Here is a 19,779-nt window from a genome sequence, read left to right on the forward strand (position 1 = left end):
GCAAACACTTCCCCAGATATCCTCATCCAATATTACGTGTAATTCCAGTTCCCGGTGTTGTTTTATGTGCTGTGTATTATCTGAAAAATCTAACAGCTTCTGATATATCAAGGACACCTGTTTTTTCATTACACCATCATTTTCAATCAAATTGAAAAAATGTCTTTCTATGTTTGTTGGTTCTCTTCTGATGTGATCCCAGTCAGCATGTTTTATTATGGAATTTGTTATTTCTATAGTGGTCACTTGATGGTTGGTTAAATTTGCTTTTTAGTTGGTCAAAAGTTTTAAATATGTTTCCCTCAAACAGCTGATTGATAGTGATAAGTTTCCTCTCAGCCCACCGATCAAAACCCCTGTCTGATAGAGATGGAAGGAACTCAATATTCCCACTGATGGACATGGCTCGACAGAGGGACACTTTTCCTTTTAAATGTTTTCGAATCTGGTTCCAGATTTTTAATGTATGCTTAACCCATAAATTTGTAATCTTTATTTTTTTCCGAGATTGCAGATTATTAAACGGGAGGCGCGAGAGGGAGACCCCCGGCAGTGACTCCTCCAAAGACACCCATTGTGATTCTGGATCACGAATGATCCAGGCTACCATTGCTTTCAATTGGGCTGCCCAATAATACAATCTGAAGTTAGGCAATTTTAAACCCCCGTTTCCCTTATCAGACATCAAGATTTTAAGACGTACTCTTGGTCTTCTGTTCTGCCAAATGAATTTTGATACGAGTTTGTCCAATGATCTAAAAGCAGACTGTGATACAAAGACCGGGAGACTTTGAAACAAAAATAACAATCTAGGAAGCACATTCATTCTTATGCATTCAATTCTTCCTATTAGAGAGAGTGGAAGTACATCCCATTTATTTAAATCAGTTTTAATTTCCTTAAATAATTTATTGTAATTAGCTGAAAAAAGCTGTGTGGTCTTGGGGGTAAGAATTACTCCTAAATATCTGAACCCCTGTTTTGAATGTCTAAACGAGACTAGATTATCCAGCTGTGACGGCCAGTTCCCAACAATCATTAAAGCTTCAGATTTATTGATGTTAACTTTGTAACCTGATACTAAGCAGAGCAGGGACAGAAGTAATAGGGTTCTCTAAAAATAATAAGATATCGTCCGCAAAAAGAAAAAGCTTATGTTCACACAAAGCATTTTTAATGTCTTTAACTTATTCTTTACCACATTTACTGTTTTTATGATGCTACTTGAGACACTTTTATCCCTTTTGAACGATTTTATAAAACCAAAAAATAAATTATGAGAAAAGTATCATCACCAAAGAACTGTTTCTCTGACAGTTAATGTTTTTTCAACTCAAATCTTCTACAACAGTGATTCTCAAACTTTTTACAGTGGAGTACCCCCTGAAAATAGTCTATCTTTTTTAGCCAAGTACCCTCAACTCTCACTTTCAGCATTTTTTATTGAAAAAAATTTGAAAAATTAGTGCCAAAAGTACGGAAGCGTATTGCATTCACAAAAAAAAATAATTTCGGCTCTGTTTTTCTGAATTAATGAGATAATTATCTCATAATTACGAGAAAAAATAAATTAAAAAAAAAATCGGCGCTGTTTTTCTGAGTTTATGAGATACTGTTTCCTGAAAAAAAAAAAAAAAAAGCTCTGTTTTTATGAGTTTATGAGATACTGTTTCCTGAAAAAAAAAAAAGCTCTGTTTTTATGAGTTTACGAGATACTGTTTTCCGAAAAAAAAAAAAAAAAAGCTCTGTTTTGATGAGTTTACGAGATACTGTTTTCGAAAAAAAAAAAAAAAAAGCTCTGTTTTTATGAGTTTACGAGATACTGTTTTCCGAAAAAAAAAAAAAAAGCTCTGTTTTTATGAGTTTACGAGATACTGTTTTCCGAAAAAAAAAAAAAAAAAAGCTCTTTTTTTATGAGTTTACGAGATACTGTTTTCCGAAAAAAAAAAAAAGCTCTGTTTTTATGAGTTTACGAGATACTGTTTTCCGGAAAAAAAAAAAAGCTCTGTTTTTATGAGTTTACGAGATACTGTTTTCCGGAAAAAAAAAAAAGCTCTGTTTTTATGAGTTTACGAGATACTGTTTTCCGAAAAAAAAATAAAATGTGGCTGTGTTTCTCTGTCAGTGGGACAGTGGTCCCTGGTCCAGGCAGGAGCTCCTTCTATCTGTGCTGCTGAAAGCCTCTCGGGGGAGCGTGAAGTTGTTTCCGTTCTCGTAACCGGTTCCGATTACGGATCATGGAACTAGTTTCGTTCACAGAAATCAGAACCAAGCCCCGCTTCGTGCACGGATCAAGCCCTTCAAGCACACCGGCGCTCGGAGCCTGTAACCCGGCTTCCTGACAGGGCACGACCGCGGTGATGGGAGTTGGCATTAATGAAGTCAAATAAAATGACATTCACCAGCATTAAAGAAAATATACACAGCAGAAGAGTGCAAATGTGGATTCATTTATTTGTCGGACCTGATGGAAAGCATTAGTCAGAACTAGATCCATGGAGGAGCGGCTTGGTGTACCGGTTCGTCCCCCCTCCAATAACTTTCCATCAGGTCCAGGTGGACAGCTATCCGCTCCCCGGTGTGTAAGCCGGACTGGAGCGGGTGGACGGAGCAGCTCAACTCCACAGAACCCCGGCGCTCGGAGCCTGTAGCCCGGCTTCCTGACAGGACAGGACGCGGTGATGGGAGTTGGCATTAATGACTACCACTACTACTAGGACTCCTGCCATGGGGCGGGTGTCCTGTCCCGGTGCATTGGGCCGACCAGGTGAACCAGTGTTTTCCATGGCTGGTGGTCCTGTGCCAGCTGCTCTGCGTCCTCCATGGTAACTCCATGTTGTTGGAGGTCGCCTGCAATGACGTCGAGCCATCGGGTGCGGGACTTGCCTTGTGGTCGTTTCCAGTCTGCGGCCTTTGGGTCAAACTGAAGGATGGCTCTTGTTGGATGGTCAGGAGGGAGGCGGAGGACATGACCGAACCAGCGGGGGCGACGTTGCGCGGCCAGGCTGGATGCTTTGGGCTGGCGTGTGCGGGCTCCAAGCACCTGATTGGAAACCCGCTGGGGCCACCTGATGTTTTCGATGGTTCTGAGAGCCCTGCTATCAAAGCCATCTATTCTGGCAGCCAGAGTCTGGTTTAAGGGCCATGTTTCCGAGCCATAGAGCAGGATGGAGAGGACGGCAGAGTTGTAGATCCGGGGCTTCGTCCTGCGTGAGATGGTCTGGTTCCGCCACAGTGGTTTCCAGAGAGACATCAGAGCTGATGCTGCCAGGGCCCTTCTGCGGGTAATCTCTGGTTTTAGGTCCCCGTTGTCTGTCATCACCCCAGATACACAAAGCTCTTGACAGGTTCTACAATGTCATTACTAAGCTGCAAGGGAGGTGGATCTGGCCCATCACCGACATGCGTGAGGTTGGTTTTTGTCCAGTTCACTTGGAGGCCAAGCTTCTGTGCCTCTTCACTGTAACTGCCCAGAGCATCTGTCAGCTGACTGTAGGATGTGCTGAGCAGGATGGTGTCAGCAGCATACTCCAGGTCCTGGCATTAATGAAGTCAAATAAAATGACATTCACCAGCATTAAAGAAAATATACACAGCAGAAGAGTGCAAATGTGGATTCATTTATTTGTCGGACCTAATGGAACGCATTAGTCAGAACTAGATCCGTGGAGGAGCTCTTGGTGCCCCGGTTCACCCCCCACCCCCATAGCTTTCCACCTGGACCTGATGGAAAGCTGTCCGGGGGTGGGGGGTGAACCGGGACACCAAGACGCATATTTTCTTTAATCATGGTGAATGTCATTTTATTTGACTTCATTAATGCCAACTCCCATCACCGCGTCCTGTCCTGTCAGGAAGCCGGGCTACAGGCTCCGAGCGCCGGGGTTCTGTCGAGTTGAGCTGCTCCGTCCACCCGCTCCAGTCCGGCTTACACACCGGGGAGCGGATAGCTGTCCACCTGGACCTGATGGAAAGTTATTGGAGGGGGGACGCACCGGTACACCAAGCCGCTCCTCCATGGATCTAGTTCTGACTAATGCTTTCCATCAGGTCCGACAAATAAATGAATCCACATTTGCACTCTTCTGCTGTGTATATTTTCTTTAATGCTGGTGAATGTCATTTTATTTGACTTCATTAATGCCAACTCCCATCACCGCGGTCGTGCCCTGTCAGGAAGCCGGGTTACAGGCTCCGAGCGCCGGTGTGCTTGAAGGGCTTGATCCGTGCACGAAGCGGGGCTTGGTTCTGATTTCTGTGAACGAAACTAGTTCCATGATCCGTAATCGGAACCGGTTACGAGAACGGAAACAACTTCACGCTCCCCCGAGAGGCTTTCAGCAGCACAGATAGAAGGAGCTCCTGCCTGGACCAGGGACCACTGTCCCACTGACAGAGAAACACAGCCACATTTTATTTTTTTTCAGAAAACAGTATCTCGTAAACTCATAAAAACAGAGCTTTTTTTTTTTTTTTTTCCGGAAAACAGTATCTCGTAAACTCATAAAAACAGAGCTTTTTTTTTTTTTTTTTCGGAAAACAGTATCTCGTAAACTCATAAAAACAGAGCTTTTTTTTTTTCGGAAAACAGTATCTCGTAAACTCATAAAAACAGAGCTTTTTTTTTTTTTTTTCCGGAAAACAGTATCTCGTAAACTCATAAAAACAGAGCTTTTTTTTTTTTTTTTTCGGAAAACAGTATCTCGTAAACTCATAAAAACAGAGCTTTTTTTTTTTTTTTTCAGGAAACAGTATCTCATAAACTCATAAAAACAGAGCTTTTTTTTTTTTTTCAGGAAACAGTATCTCATAAACTCAGAAAAACAGCGCCGATTTTTTTTTTAACTTATTTTTTCTCGTAATTATGAGATAATTATCTCATTAATTCAGAAAAACAGAGCCGAAATTATTTTTTTTTGTGAATGCAATACGCTTCCGTACAAAAGTGTCTGTTTTTATTTTCAAAATTTTGTAAAACAACATATATTTAACTATTGCAGTTTAAAACTCACTTTATTGCATACATCAATTGACATCTTTGTGTTAAACAGCTTCATTTCTCTGTGATGATGTCAGTTGGACTGAAACAGAAAACCAATCTCATCCTCTAAAAAGGCTGATCCATTGTGGCCAAATGATTTTAGTTGAAACAACTCAATACAACAGGTTTATAAGAGAGTGACTTCTGACTTTGGACCTTGGTTCAGCACCCTGTGACTTCTGCATTTGTTCATTGATGAACCTGAGTCTTTTACAGTCATGGGGGAGTTGGTGCTGTCTATGTAAGATTATACAAATACATAATCTATAAATACTACAGCTTCAAGAAAAAAGTGCAACAAATGTGAAGGAAGTATTTAAAATGCAGAAAGGGAAGCATTCAAAACTGTATCACACTAATGATAATAGTCAGCACTTTACAGTCAATCATACATTCAGACAAAGCAGATGAATGTGACAATAAGTTCATCAGTTTGTTGTGTCGGCTCTGTATGTCCTGTCCAGAAAACAGCTCGATCACTTAAAAATACTGTACACTTCCATTGCAAAAACACAAAAAAAACTAAGTCAGTGCATTTGCAACATTTCAGATCATCTGCCGTTACAGGTTTGTCACAATACTTACCTGGCAAAATATGCAAATGTCCTATATGTATATACACTGATTTTCTATATATGAAATATTGTATATGTACACATGAAATAAAAACATTTCATATATGCACAAAGTATACATATGAAACGTATTATAAATCAACACTTCCATGTACTGATATACTATATGCACATAGAGAAATATTACCATGTTTATGTTATATACACATCTAATGAACATGTATCTCCAAATATCCAGAGGAAGTATGTGATATTCATCCAATAGGGTCATAGGACATTATATTACATTTTCATGTGGGAAGAACAGTATGACATATTCACTGATCTGTAGGTTTTTGTGTTAAAATGTAAAAGTTCTGCTTAATATTGAAATTGTCTTCTAACAAAACCTTTCATTCAAACAGATGTTTCATGCTGAAGCTCAAAAATATGGATTAAAATAGGGTTCGTATACTAACATATGTATCATAACCATGACAGTTATGCTACGTCTTACTGTTCTGTGCTTCCTTATAAGAGCTTTAGGACTGATCAAAACACTTTCTGGGCGTGGCTTTACTGGATCACTATAAGTTATTATGTCTCTAGAAGGCCTGAATGGAAGGAATTAAAACATCGTTTTGGTTTTCCCATGTTTACAGAGCTGTTTGTGTGGAGTCATTGGCGTTGTTTGACCTTTCACCTCTGGTTTTCTGCTCCGTATTCACTGAACTCACCACTGACTCTTCAGTTCTACTGGGACTGTCAACGTTTATGACAGAGGGGCGCTCTGATAGGCTGGCAGCTTCTGTGGACGGGGACACGACCACTCTCTCTATGGGCTCATTGGCTGTTTGGCCTGTTACGATGACATAATTGGACTCTGGCTGAGGGGCACTGGGGCGGCGCTGCAGTGCATGCTGGATGCAGGAGAAGGAGCGCTGGCGAGGGGCAGGTTGGGGCGACAGGAAATGAGGCGTCACTGCTCTGGGGGCCTCATGATGCCTCTCGCGGTCCTCGTCTTCTGATGTCACTTCCTGTAAGGTGCTGATTGGGCGAGGGGAGCGGCCCATGATCCTCGGAGGGACCAGCGCTGTTGCCGATTGGTTTAGCTGTGGTCGCCAGTTCTGAGGGGAGGGGTACTGGACTCTGCTCATTGACCAATCACTGACAAGATAAGAAAGATGTGACAAAATTCAACTGACACACCAGCTGATGGCGTCCCAACACTGATGAAATGAGTCAAGTGCATCCACTATCTTTGAATCATAATCTGAAATCTGGAGTCAATGCCAGAAGTGTATCATGTATCCTCTCAGTTCATAAATGCTTGTGCCACATTTGAAGACATTCTATCGTACTATTCTAGAGATACTGCATTTTTAAACATAGTGGAGGCTGACAGACCGTTGGACTCATCTATGACAACTGTGTTTGGCAGAAAGACTTTCAATACTGAGAATCTGAGAAGTCATGTAAGACACAGGCCCAATTCCAATTCACCCCTTGGCCCTCCCCTTACCCCTCCCCTTGGCCCTAGCACTTGGCACTACCCCTTGAAACAGAGTTGTAAGGGGTAGGGGTTGAAACATTCCCCTATGAATTGAGACAACCCTTTTTGAGACCTGTTACGTCATCAACAGTCATCGATGCCGCTATAAACAGATGCGACAACTTTGTTTCCAAAATAATTCCCCATGCCGTCAGCAGCTGTAACTGTCTCTGCTCCATGGGCTTATGTATGAATGATGCTACATTAATAAATTTGCCTTGCCTTGTGTCTCCATTTTGTTTTTTGTTCTTTTGAGCCAGAAGGGACCGTATTTGGACAAAAGGTTGGAACCTGGGGACACCAAGGAGTGAAACTCTTCAAGCTAAAACTAAAAACACCAACCTCAATGCAAACTAAACATGTTATGTTAAACTCCATCAAGTATTTTCAGCTGCTTGCTACATGTGAACATATATAACTGCATCTCATAAGAATAATGGCAATTTCATGTCATCTATGTGCAGCTGTTAGCTGACAGATCAGTGTCATAACTGTAATGTTTTTAAATTACATATGTTAACAAGGTGAGTATAATAATTATAAAGGTAACTTCAGGAATTATTTGTATGACAAAATATTTTTGAAAATTGTAAATATCCCCTGATTCTACTGATCCAGTTTTGGAACAAAAATGTCAGCTGGCCTTTATATACAGGGTGTATCAAACAAAACTATATATTTTGAAAAATGAATCCCAGTTCCGTATTTGATAATTTTTGGAATTTCTTTTATGGATGTCGGTAGGTAGGGGATAGGTGAATATTTGTCCAAATTTACAGAGCCAGGTTTTAATGCATGAGTGAGCAGGGGCAAATTGCCCAATCCAAGTTAAAACTGGTTTGTCCGAAGTAGCGGTGGGATTTAAATCTAATCAAAGGTCATGGGAGGGGACAATGGGCATCCATCTTGTTTTACACAAAATTGCCGGGTTACAGCATTAACACTTTGGCCACCATGTCAGTTTCATTTCTTTACCCATGGCAGCTGTTCCTTTCAAAGTTAATTCAACTTGTTTAGGCCTGAAAATGTCACTGAGGACAGACCGAGTTAGGGTTAACATTAACCCTAACCCTGGGTCTGTAAATTTGGACAAATATCCATCTTATCTTATCTTATCTTATCTTGTCTTATTTCATCTCATCTTATCTTAATCTTATTTTATCAAAGATGATAAGATTACAGATAAGATGATATTAATGGAGCAATAATTTATGAAATCACCATCACTGCACTAATTAAAAGGCCAGACTGACTTGTAGACTTAGAGATAACTTCCTGTATGTGTTCCATAACTGGGAGCCAACATTGACTGGTTGACCATGGTTTTACCTTTTTAATGTGCTCTTTACATTGAAGCTTGTTGCAAATGTAATCAACAGCCATTTTAAACATTTTACTGTAGGAATATTTTGCTTAGCTCAAACTATTCTTACACAAATTAACCTAAGAGCAGAATAATGCTTAATTTTCTGAAAAATGATTAACATATTACCACAGTAGTTAAACACAAGATATAAATGGGTAAATACAAACCCCTCAATGTGGTATAACCTCAGTCAGAAAACACGTCCCTAATAAAACAACAAAATGTATTATAGTCTCTGTGCTCAGGCTGTTTCTCAGACCTCACCTTGTAAATTTTGTCTTTTTGAACAACAAAATAGTAGTAGGATTTTAATACTTTTTTGACAGTGATTTAAATTGTATATTGTAAATTTAATACAAAGCATCAATAATCAAACACCTGTTGAGGCTCTTGCACAGTTTATTATCTGTTAAACTGTAACACTCATCATAAGGACTAATATGTAGAATTACAGAAAATCCTGGTAAATTCAAAAATTATGCTTATATTATATATCATGTAATTATATATAATCTATGAAAGGGTTAAAAAGCAATTTCTGTCCTGACCTCCTGTTGGAAATAGGTGTGATCTGTTAGTTTTACACTTAATCTGCATTTGCGTATAATTCTTTGGTTCTGTTTTCACTGGTCTAATTAGATTAAATCTGTTTATTCCAGTAATGACGACTGTAAAGTCGACAGATAATCTGCAGTTTTAGTTTTGGCAGCTTTAATAAACCAGTTCAATCCAAATGCTACAGTTTGGGGTTGAGCCACTTTCTGACAGAAGCATTACCTGTGTGGTCAGTGTTGTTGACCGGTACTCCAGCCCGTAGCAGCTCCAGAACCACCCTGTCCAGACTGCTTCGCACTGCTCGGATCAGAACCACAGAACCATCTGGACCACACCACTCAGCCGACTGCCAACAGCACCAGAACATAACAGAAACGTAAATACAATACTGTACATATGGCATCAGGGACATCCACAACATGAAACAACAGTGACACTGGAGGAAACCCTTTAACCCCTGATGTGTCTGTGGTGAGCGTTCTGAAGGTATGAGTTATTTTAAATATTCATAAAAATTCAACCTTTTGCTCAATAAGAAAAACACAGAGCAGTGAATGAGAAAAACTCACTACGAAAATAAAGAGTTTGGGCTTTTTTTTTTTTTTTTTAACACCGTTTTCTTCGTCATTTTTTGTTTTTACTGTTTGCAGTGTTGTCATGATTTTCCTATGTATGCACATGGGAAGAGTCAGTATAGCCTCAGAGGAACCAGCATTTTAAAAAAGCTAAGGCAAGAACAAATGAAAAAAGTAGATGTATTTCTGTTACAGGGGTTAATCTTTGGAATGGCCTGGAAGATTGATTCAAACAGTCTAAAACAATGAAAACTTTTAAAAAGATGGACAAATTAACTATTATTCAATATAGAGCTCAGGACTGACTAAAGAAAATAACTGTTTAAAAGACTAGGATCAATATTGGTAGTTGAGATAAGGACATGATTTACTTGAATTAAAATTAAATATGCATTCTCTTTTGTTGTATATTTAGCAATGATTACATCGAAAACGTTTTTTTTTTTGTTTGTTTGTTTTCTTGTGGAAACATTGTGTTCATTGTAAACAGGGTCAGGCAAAATAGTCTTAACTTCAGCCTAAACCCTTTCAGTCGTATTGTATATGGAACAATGGATAGGTTGTTTTTGTTTGTTGTTTAAAGTAAATAATGACCGAATAAACCACAACTACTTTTTTTTTTACCGTGTTTTTACTGAGTTTTGACCGTTTATTTCCATTCTGGAGTTCAACCAGGTGCCAAAAAGCAGCTGGACTGATTTAGAAAAAAGAGCCCCAAAACTAAAACTACTGGGACAAAATTCAAAGTTCATGTTCAACATCCTAAATCTTTTATTGATGTACATTCTCAGTGCCGTATTTAGTAAAAACCTGTCAAACTTCAATTCCTATGTTTGTCTTTTTCTGTTATTCCACCCTATTTTGACCCTAAAACACATAGTAAAACAAAATCACTAAAGAAAAGGAACACAAGCACACACAAGTTTGCGAGTAGCAAAATGTTTTCAGTTCCACACTCATATATCAGTTATCACAATGCATGCTAATGATCCTAGAGTTCAGAAGATGTTTCCTGCCTCAATCAACAAGACTGCACATGACTTATTATATGTGGTGATTTTTAGCAGTGAACAGTGAATTGCTCTGATCAGAGTGATAAATGGAAAATGTTATGACACACATGACATTACCGGTATAATGATAAACCCTGGTAAAATTCCCCACTTCAGTATTACCCTTTCAAATTCTAATTATCATTAAAACCGTGTTTAATTGCCGCACTTTGAAAAACTCATTGTGGTCAATGTCAAATGATTGAAATGATCAACAGATCAGATCAAACTTTCGCTTGCAACACATTATTTTGAATAGTACATTCACAAAGAATCTTCTGGAAGCTAACCAGTACACTGCATGAGCTAGCTCAGGCATTCTGTTCACACTCAATTCCATTATTACACTGGCTACTGTCTAGCTAACGCAATACCTCACAAAACCGACACTCTCCCGTGAACACACGATTTATCTGACCATTAATGGTTGTGATCTGTTCAAAGTAAAACGCACTGGTCACAGACTTAGCTGCAGATCAGCTACTGATTAAAGTTATTTACTGAGTACAGTATATGTAAAAAAAAAAAAAAAAAAAAAAAAAAAGTGCTGGCTGTAATGTACTCCAAGCATAAAATCTAATCTGTCCCTCTGAAGGACATTTCTATTGCCTGTTCCTGTACAAAGCTAAAAGAACCTCACATCATACTGGACCAACAACAACATTAATTAACATGAATTCATCTATTTAATGTCAGGTACTGAAATGATGTTAAATTCAGTTCATCCTATCTATAGCAAAAGTGATCTAGTCTCTTACTCCATTAAGTAGTAGAAGCTGTGTGTAAATGACACTTCAGACCACTGAGTCAGATCATTGGCCCAGTCTGTTCAAACCTATGGACAACAAAGTGGGTGCAATTTTAGAATTGGGGGGGACTTCCCCCCCACACGTCATTGTATGAACTCCTTTAGAATTCTGGTGTTTCCAGGTTACTGCTCTGTCTATATATTACACTGGACGGTTTTTAAACGCCACTTTTCATCTGTCTGCTGACAGAGCTGGACTCACCTTCAGGTTGTCTATCAAAATGATAAGAAAAAATTATTTTAGGCTAAAAATGTCGTTATCATATACCTGAATTTTTTTCTACTTACTCCCATCTTGTTTTTAAAAACCAAAACTTCAACCATTTGTGGCCTTACCTTTACTTATAGATGAAGTCCATGCGCCGATCCTTCTCCACGAAAAGCTGTGACTTGGTTGTAAAAGTCTTCCTTATTTTGTCTTAGTTTTAAGAGTCTCTTCGCCTCAATAGAGCTTATGGCCAAAGAAGAAAGACATCCTTGATAAGGCAGAGCATAAAAAATGGCTGTTGTTGACCTACTAGCTTTAGCTTGGCGCCCACTTTCAATTCCTTCTGTTGAAGCCAATGCAGCTACAAAGCACCTGTCAGTTCACGTCCGCCCCCTTGAGGTGAGGCAGAGTACTGCCTGCCTCACCTGCTGACTTTTCTCTGCACTTTATTGTACGATCATGAATTCATTTAAATGACAATTAAAATAGGAGTAAAAGTGATGAACACTGATATAATCCTTTAAAGACTATTTCATATGACGGCGTATTAGGGCCACATAAGAAGAAAAAAAACAAAAAACGCTTGTCACTACGAGAAAAAAGTCATTATTTAACGAGAATAAAGTTGTTAATTAATGACAATAAAGTCGTAGTTTTAAATTTACGTTGATTAACGGGAAAAAAGTCATTATTTAATGAGAATAAAGTCGTACTTTTATGAGATTAAACTTGTAATATTTTGAAAATTTGACAGAGTTTCCAGTTTTACAGCGAAGGCAACAAGCGAAGCAGCAATTTTCCCTTCTGTTAGACGCAAAAACTCAGAGTAGAATCCCCACAGTTTGTTCAGAAACACCAAACCCTCTCTGTATAGTTCTCTGGTGTATCCACTGATAGCCCTACAGCTGAACACTTCATCAGTTTCTCCTCCACAAAAGAGACAATTTGCTCCAAATCAGTTCAGTTCTTCCAACAAAGCCAAATGTGTGCGAATTCTCTTCAAATCCTTAGACTAATGTGTTGATGGAGGATAGAGTCAGTATTTGGCCTTTGTGCCTAACCCCCAAATGAAAGGAGAACTGCACTAAATGTTCACAGTTCTGAATCGATGAGTCGGTACAACTTCTCATTATATTATGACTTTATTCTCGAAATATAACGACTTTATTCTTGTTAATTAATGACTTTATTCTCGTTATATAAAGAGCTTTTTCTCATTAAATAGACTTTATTCTCGTTAAATAACGACTTTATTCTCGTTAAATAATGAGTTTCTTAAAAATACGACTTTATTCTCGTTAAATAATGACATTATTCTCGTAGTGACAAGCGTTTTCTTTTTTTTCTTATGTGGCCCTAATACACCGTTGTAATTTCATAAAAATCTAAATATTGTGGAAAAACTGACTTATATTTGGAAGAATTGATTAGTTCAGTATAAAACTCAGATATAAACCAAAGTAAAACTCATTCAAAATCACTCAATTTATCTAAATCATACTAAAAAGACGAGTAAAACTGATGAAAATGTGAGATTCATTAAATGATCTGGCAAGTTGTAGATAAAACTAAGACTGATATTAAAGAAAAACTGAATTAAAACTAGTCGATTCATCTAAATGACACTTAAAATAGGGGTATAAGTGATGCAAACAGATTTAATCCTTGTCAGACTATTTAATAAAAATCTAAATGTTGTAGATGAGCTGAGTTACATTTGGAAGAACTGATTAGTTTTACATAAAACTGAGTCCTAAACCAAAGTAAAAACACATTGAAAATCACTCAGTTCATCTAAATAATAATCAACAGAGGAATTAAACTGATGAAAAGCTGCTGTAAACCATTTCAGATTATTGAATCAAACTCAAACTATCCACTCCTTTACTGAAACCATTCAAATATTTGTACTTTGATCACAGTTAAACAAGTTTTGCAGTAAAAGTATTTGACTGCCATGGTGCACATGGATAATTCTATCTAAACAAACATTTGGTGTTAGTTGTCCAGGTTTGTTCAAACCAAGACAAAACTAATATATTCACTTGAAAACGTAAGATCACTTTAATGAAGCAGATACTGCTAAAAGCTCTAACTCCACTCTGAGAATGTGAGTTATGATGATTATTTTTTTATCAGGACTTATCATTGAATACACACTAACTATATTGAATTAAAAATTGAAAACCATTTCTCCCTCAATGCATACTTTATTTTCTTCTTTTACAGCCAGAGTGGAGCCAAGGACACCACCCTCCCATCATCCACCTTCAGGTGGCTCTTCTTGAAGAGGGAGGACACGGCCGCCTCGCCCCCACCGCTGAGGATCAGGTGGTCTCTATCCTCTGGGACAGAGGGCGTGTCCGCCGTCTTTCCTTCGCTGTGGTTCAGGTGGAGTCTGAGGTCCGGTAGAGAGGGCGCAGCCGCCTTCTCCCATGGCGGTGGTCCTGGAGGACGCTGACCAGCCTCTCTGTCCGGTGGCCCCTTACCATTCGGGCCGAATATGAAGCCCCTTGCCTCTGCTGCCCTCAGGTGGCCCATGACTGGACACCTGAGAGCAGGAGGGCAGGGGGCTGGCTCTGAACTGGCCAGTCATGGGCCACCTGAGAGCCAAAAGCAGAGGGAAGGGGACCTCTGCCACCGGGCTCTCAGGAGGCCCCTGACTGTCTGAGCCCACGATGCAGTCCCCTGCTATTTGCCCGAGGTGGAGGGCAGGGGGCTGGCTCTGAGGTGGCCCCTGATTGGCCACCTCAGAGCCAGCTACCATTCCCCCTGCTGTGATGTGGTCCCTGACTGGCCACCTGAGAGCAGGGGGTCAGGGGGCTTGCTCACTGGAGGGCAGGGGACTGCATGCCTTGCCCAGACTGTCATGGGTTACCAGAGAGCCAAAAGCAGAGGGAAGGGGACCTCTTCCACCGGCTCTCAGGTGGCCCCTGAATGACTGAGCTCACAATGCAGTCGCCTGCCCTTTTCCAGAGGTGGAGGGAAGGGGGCTGGCTCTCAGGTGACCCCTGACTTGCCACCTCAGAGCTAGCTGCCATTCCCCCTGCTCTCAGGTGGCCCCTGACTGCCACCTGAGAGCAGGGGTGCAGGGGGCTTGCTCTCCGGTGGACAGTCAGGGTCCACCTGAGAGCCGCCCTTCTTCCCTCCACCACTGGCGACGGGCAGGGGACTGCATGCCCGGCCCAAACGGTCATGGGTTTCCAGAGAGCCAAAAGCAGAGGGAAGGGGACCTCTGCCACTGGCTCTCAGGTGGCCCCTGAATGACTGAGCCCACGATGCAGTCCCCTGCCCCTTGCTAGAGGTGGGGGGAAGGGGACTTGCTCTCAGGTGGCCCCTGACTGGCCACCTGAGAGCAGGAGGGAAGGGGTTTGACAATTAAAGTAGGAGTAAAAGTGATGAAAACTGATGTAAACCTTTTCAGATTATTTAATCAAAATTCAAAGTATTAAAGATAAACAGAATTATAGCTATTGGGAAGAATTTAATAGTTTTGTGTAAAATTCAGACATAAACCAAAGTAGAACTCTTTCAAAATCACACAATTTATCTAAATCATACTAAAAAGAGGAGTAAAACTGATGAAAATGTGAGATTCATTAAATGATCTGGCAAGTTTTAGATAAAACTAAGACTGATATTAAAGGAAAACTGAATTAAAACTAGTCAATTCATCTTAATGACAATTAAAATAGGAGTAAAAGAGATGAAAACCAATATAATGCTTAGCAGATTATTTAATAAAAATCTAAATATTGTAGGTAAACTGAGTTATATTTGGAAGAATTGATTAGATTTACATAAAACTGAGACACACACTGCAAAAATCAAAATCTAACTTAGTGTAGTTTTCTCATTTCTAATCAAAATGTCTCATCACACTAAAAATAAGACATAATAGTAAAGTGAAAAGTAACTTTTCAGTGAGATATAGGAACTTATTTGTAGACAATAGATCTTGAAATCTTATTTCAAGAAATATTAACAAGATAATTTTCACTTGTTCCATTGGCAGATTTTTTTTTTTCTCAATTCAAGCAAAAAAATCTACCAATGGAACAAGTGAAAATGATCTTGGTAAGATTTTGGGCCCGGGAAGGGACATGCAAAAAATAAAAATTATTGTGTTATAACACAATCGTTTAAAAGTATTGCGTTATAATACAATAGTTTTTGCATTATTCTGGTCATACTACACAGGACAGGGGGGGCATGTCAGACCCGACACGGTCGGACCCGAACTGGAGCCCGACAGATTATGTACAGACCTCAAGCAAGAGAGAGCAGATATGACTGAGTTATAAGGCAAAAAATATTGCGTTTTACTGCAAAACTATTGCGTTTTACTTTTTTATTTTTTCCATGTCCCTTCCCAGGCTCCGTATTATTTAGATGAAATGAGCAGGTTCACATATTTGCTCCTACCTTTTCCCTACTGGAGGAGGGCAAGGCCGTCCTCCTCCTCCGCTGGGTCCGCTGGTGGTCGGTCTGGCGGTGGTCGGGGGTCCGGTAGTGGTCTTTGGTTTTCTTTCCACCATCTTGAAGGAAAGTGCAGCTGTACTGTCTGCAAGCAGATGGAAAAGTGACCGTTAAAACCCGTCCAGTGTAATATATACACACAGCAGTAACCTGGAATTCAAATGGAGTTTTTTTTTTTTTTTTTTTTTGAACAATTAACTTTGAACAGTAAATATACATAATAGCATACAACAATAAGGGTAGAAAGTTCCATAATTCACAAAATCTTTTACATTATATAGAGAAATACATGTAAGTAAAAACATTAGGAAAGAAAAAATAAATAAGTTAATCAAAATGATAAAAAAAAAAATTAAAAAAAAAAAGTAATCAAAATAAAAAATTGCTCGAGGAATAAATAGAAATTATCCAAATTGAATAAGATAATACATTTGACATATTTTTTTGTTTTATTTGCTTTAGAATTTATACTGTTTCTCAAATTGTCTACGTAATTGGAAAAAAGGGCTTTGAAAACAGTGATGTTTGGACGTTGATGCGCAAATTTGGAGCAATGAATGTGAAATTTGGCAAAAATAATCAAAAGGTCAATAATACATCTTTTTTCTGGAGTTATTTTATCAGTGTGTGATAGGCCAAATAAAATGTGTTGAAAGTTCAAATTACACGAAGAGTAAATTTTTGTGTTTATAAAATTATTTAAATCAATCCAAAATATATGTACATAGGCGCAATCCCAAAATAAATGACATATTGTTTCCTCTGCGTTGCTGCAAAAAGAACAAAGAGTATCAATATTTCTTTTATATTTAATCATATAGGTCTTCACCAGATAACATCTATGGATCAGTTTAAAAGTAACTTCTTGTACCTTATTAGTAATAATACATTTCTTTGACAGGATCCACATGTTTTTCCAGTCTATGTCATAGTAAATATTATTCCAATAAAAAACAGCTGCAGGTTTGGAAACAATATCTCTTTGAATAATTTCTCTAACACATTGGTTAGTGGCTTTATCACTCAATAAAGGACAGATATTACCAATATATATGTTAACAGGATTTAGTTCTGGGATAATACAACTTTTACCTTTAGGAGCAGACATCAGTAACCTTCTAACTCCATCTGGTATTGCATCAAAAACTATAGCATATTCTTTTGGAGTGACAGGGAAATCATAAATAGACAAAAACTCTTCGTAAGGAAAAAATTGACCATTGTCATTAAGCAATTGACTAACAAGTAAAATGTTTCTATCAACCCATTTCTGAATATATAAAGACTTGTTCTTAAACTTAATATCTTGATTGTTCCAATGAAATATTTATGGGGAGAAAAGTTGTGTGAGTATAGCATTAACCAAGATGATAAGAGTTGACTATGAAAGTTGGACAGTTTTAATGGTAATTTAGAAATATTGTAATTGCATCTTAGTAGAAAATGCATTCCTCCAAGTGAGTTAAAAACATGAGCAGTAATAAAGTTCCAGATTGAATTGGGATTTTTAAAGAAAAGTTTGATCCATTTAATTTTAAAAGAAGACTTTAGGGAGGTGAAGTCTAAAGAATTTAAACCACCAGAACACAGCTTATTTATCATGACATTTTTTTTAATATAATGTATTCTCTTTTTCCAAATGAAATTAAATAATATTTTATCAATTTTTGTACATATTTCCTTTGAAACATCAAGTGCCATGGCTGCATATATAAGTCTGGAAAGACCTTCATCTTTGGCTACCAAGGATCTTCCAGTAATGGATAAATCTCTTTGAAGCCAAAGGTTAAATCTCTGTTGTACTGATGCTATGAGTGGGTTGAAATTTTCAGATAATCTAACACCTTGGTCTTTTTGAATGATAATACCAAGATATTTAACCTTATCCTTAACAGGGACTCCTGAAATAACAGTATCTGTGCAGTTTTTAACAGGGAGAAGTTCACATTTTGGAATGTTCCGTTTGAGTCCAGAGGCCACTGACAAAGTATTAATGACTTTGAGTGCTTCACCAACTTGAGATTTATCCTTTAAAAAAAGTGTTGTGTCATCCGCTAGTTGAGTAATAGACAATGTTCTGCCAACAACAGAGATACCTAATACATCACTGTTTTTAAAATGAAGAGAAAGTAATTGCATAGGAAGAAGGAAAAGATATGCTGAAATCGGACATCCTTGACAGATCCCACGGTTAATATTAAATCTTTTAGTCGTGCTATATGAGAGTTTGATTGAACTATGTGCTTCTGCATATAATGTTTTAATGGATTTTTTAAAACATATTTCCAAAACCAAAAATATCAAGTGCTTGAAACATGAATTCATGTTCAATGGAATCAAAAGCTTTATAAAAGTCCAACAAAAGAATGAAACTGTTATCTGTAATTAATTCTGAATGATCCAAAATATCAGTTACCAGTCTTATGTTATTTGTTATATGTCTGCCAGTCATAAAACCAAACTGTGTTTCATCAATGATATCATTAAGTGTATGTTTTAATTTTTTTTGCCAAACACATAGCAATTATTTTGTAATCATTATTTAGAAGTGAAATAGGTCTCCAGTTATCTAACAATAGAACAGCCTTTTGTGGTTTAGGAATTAAAGTGATTAGTCCCTGAGTCAAAGAAGGAGGGAGCTTTCCATTTGCAATGCTTTCTATATATACCTGATGTAAAAAGGGTGATAAGTCCTGGGAAAATAATTTGTATATTTCTGAAGTCAATCCATCATTCCCTGGACTCTTATTGAGTTTCATTTTTTTAATAGCATCTTCAATATCCAGTATTGTGATGGGGGCATCACACATAGCTTTATTAGTATTGCTAATTGTTTTAATATTAACTAAGGAATTACAGAAATTTTCCATGTCCTTTATAGACAATTTAGAATTATATAAGTTTTTGTAAAATGATTCACAAGTCCTGGAAATCACTTTAGGGTCTTGTGTTATGACCCCATCTGAATAGAGTTTAGTCATGCTGCCAGATGTATTGTGATGTTTTTCTAACTTGAAGAAATAGCTAGAGTTTTGTTCTCCCTCTTCAAGCCACCTCCTTCTAGAGCGCACAAAAGCTCCTTTTGCCTTGTAAATATATATATTATCCAGTTTTAATTGTAGAATTTGAAGTCTGTTCCTGTTATCTTCTGATAGATTATCAGGAGACTGTGATAAAGCAATAATTTCAGAGTCTTCTTTTTTGCTATTTTTAATCATTTCAGCTCCTCTTTTCATTATAAGAGACCTCAATTCAAATTTCATGAACTTCCAGTTTTTACCAAATGCATTTTCAACACAAGCCTTATTCCAATACTCATCTATTTTTTTTTTAATTTTTTTTTAATCTCCTTTACCAAAGATTCATACAGTAGAAGAGAATTATTTAATTTCCAATATGAATTGACTCTTTTAGACTGATGACTAGCAGACATACACATTTCCAAAAAAATAATTTTGTGGTCCTGTCAAGGGTGTGGGTAACATTTTTGTTGTAGAAAGCTATTCAGACTAGAAGCACTCGGAGAGCGCAGACCTCCGCCAAGGCTGATCAGTGCCCCCCCCCCCCCCCCCCCCCGTGGGCCCCCCCA

At 38.2% G+C, this 19,779-nt stretch overlaps 1 protein-coding gene across 1 annotated transcript in view; it reads right to left on the reverse strand.

Moving 5' to 3' along the window:
• The window catches only part of LOC115435893 (myelin-associated glycoprotein-like), a 153,945-nt gene that overhangs the window by 29,332 nt on the left and 104,834 nt on the right, over positions 1 to 19,779 (reverse strand). The window lies entirely within an intron of this gene.

This window comes from Sphaeramia orbicularis, chromosome 16 (genome assembly GCF_902148855.1).
Source record: "Sphaeramia orbicularis chromosome 16, fSphaOr1.1, whole genome shotgun sequence".
Lineage (NCBI taxonomy): Eukaryota > Metazoa > Chordata > Actinopteri > Kurtiformes > Apogonidae > Sphaeramia > Sphaeramia orbicularis.